This window comes from Montipora foliosa, chromosome 10 (genome assembly GCF_036669935.1).
Source record: "Montipora foliosa isolate CH-2021 chromosome 10, ASM3666993v2, whole genome shotgun sequence".
NCBI lineage: Eukaryota > Metazoa > Cnidaria > Anthozoa > Scleractinia > Acroporidae > Montipora > Montipora foliosa.
This window is the reverse complement of record NC_090878.1, coordinates 5,426,862-5,429,361: the sequence shown is the minus strand read 5'-3', so window position 1 is coordinate 5,429,361 and position 2,500 is coordinate 5,426,862. Positions and strand designations below refer to the sequence as shown.

The 2,500-nt window shown below is 36.6% G+C and overlaps 1 long non-coding RNA gene across 9 annotated transcripts in view; it reads left to right on the top strand.

Moving 5' to 3' along the window:
* The window catches only part of LOC137973432 (uncharacterized), a 37,851-nt gene that overhangs the window by 17,232 nt on the left and 18,119 nt on the right, over window positions 1–2,500 (top strand). The gene's annotated exons all lie outside the window — the stretch shown is intronic.

The following is a 2,500-nucleotide window of genomic DNA, read 5'->3' as shown; positions in this document are numbered from 1 at the left end:
AAAAAAATTATGGACGTTTGTTGGTTTCCATGCAAGGCGCGGCAATATATCTCATTTTACTGATAAGTCTTGCATTGCCAGTGATTTCCAAACGCTTTCAATTTTTCCTCTTTATATCTTTCTTATCGCTTCATCAAATACAATTTGTAAAACCAAGAAGGAAGTTCTTTTTTAGATAAAACTGTAATTAACCACTGGGACTACATGTAATTTGCGCGATGAAAAAGTGTCTCGCTTTTTTGACTCCTTTGCGCTGAAATGTTTCCGTTCAATCAGGAGCCGTGTATGATGATATTATTCTTTCGCATCCATTCCAATTCGTTGAAGCTAGAGTGTAAATAAAATATCTCCCCGCTGCCGCATGGTGTAATTCCTTAGTGCTTTGTCATGCGAGCCCAAGGTGATTGCTCCCAGGATGGGTTAAACTGCATTGTTCACAGTATTGAACCAGTCAAAATCCTTTAAAGATCTTAACACTGGAAGTGCCATTCCTAAATTGTGTTCAGGTGGGTCTTTCTTTTTAGCACTTCCGCGAAGCCCATAAAATCAGAAACGCAAAGACATGCTATGCAATTCGCAATTCATCGCAATTCGTCTGGTAAAATTAACACAGATACCCACATCTCCGTTCAGGTCATCTTGTCTGAAATGCGCGCGCGTACACTCTCCTTAAAGTTCTCCAAAGGCAGCAAAGACTTTCGATTGTTCGAGTTGGTGTTCACAATTCGGTTGAATTGAATGTCATTCGTTTTGTCTTCCTAAAGACGCTTTCTAAGGGTGATGAATGCTCTTTTTCAATGGCTCCATTTCAGTTATTTTGCACAGTTTGTTGGAGCTGTCGTGTGGGTTTTCTTATGCAATTATCTATAGAAAATCATCGAAATTACTAACTAGTATTTTATTGATAGGTAATACTATCTTGTCATTCAATTGTCAGAAGATTACTAACAGAAGAGTGCACTTTTCTTACTTTTCCTCTAAGGGGAATCTCCATTCCTACTCAAAATAATTTTAAGCCCGTAGGAAATACTGCTGTCAATCAAATTTGTTTAAATAAGTGTTTGCATCACGCAAGAAAGAAATAAGAAATGCTTACCGCTTTACTTCGAAGGCCCTATTTCCCTCAGAGGGAAAATGATGATGACCGCTTTACCCCGTTTGGAATAATTCAATTGTGACATTGATAATACTTAATTAATAACACTTGTGTTATAGTATTAATAATAACATTATTAACATAACATTGTCACAATTATTCGACATGATGGCGTCCGGGCAATTTGAAGTCAAAAACAAGCGATTCTGAAATTAATTTATTTCGAATGCAAACACTTTTTCCAGAAAAATGAAATCAAATTTGATAACAAACAAACGTTTCTGTGGTTTAAAAGGTATTTCTTGGTTAGAGTGGAGGTTTCTTTAAAGAACGAGATGCTTCGAAATAACGTTGATAACTTGGTAATTAATATTGTAGGAAATTTGCTACAAAGAATACAAAAACGCGCGCTCGCAATTATCTTTCCTTGCTCTACCTATAGCGAGGCCTTAAATTTAGCCGGTATATCAACCCTCAAGATCGTAGACGAGCGGCTTGTCACAAATTTATTGCGCAGCTTAATCCGGATAACCCCGACGGTTTACAAGCTAGTAGCTGGTAGATTAGAATCTACGAGTGCTTCCACCCACTACTCACACAGATCGAGAGATAGGGTAAGAACTAAGATAACTGCTACAAATAGGTTTGGTGACTTAGTCACAAACAAATACGCTATTTACTTGATGTAATATGTTTATTAGTGTAGTTTGTATTATTTATGTATATATATCGTATTCAGCATTTATAAGTATCTATTTATTCCTATAGTTATATCTGACCAGACCTGTAATTCAGATTATAATCTGCTAGAGGTTTCAATAAACAAAACTACTACTAATACAATTATTGAGGTGATCATATATATTCTCACTTTGGTCGAGGTTTGTCCTGTTGCTATGCTGATTGTATTATGGGCACTAAATGAAATGGCTGCCTTCCTTTGTCATTTTTTTTACCAAGGGAAAGAAAAGATAAAACACCTTAAACGAAAATGAAGTGTTCAAAGGGAACAAAAGCTGGTTCTAAGTTTGGGGGTATACTTCACGATCGTAGGGAGGATTTCAAATCAAATTAACTTGTAAAAACCCAATTGAAACTGCGGATTGTTTATAAGCCGAAAAGTTGACACAAGTTAAACGAAATGCAACGATGATACGACTTAAGTCGCTCAACTAGGCGAAACAATTGAAGCCAACTTGGTTCACCCAAATAATACTGTCTCGAGACCCTCATTCGTCCCGATGTAGAGGCTATCACACCCAAAAGTCTTAAACGGCATTTTGTAGCCGAAATCGGTTACTTTCGTCTGTGGTGTAGACTTTTTTTACGTTATCGTTTCAAGGAAGACAATTTAACATTAAAGTGCCCCTGTGACCAAAAAATCACTTATTTTTCTTTGGATTT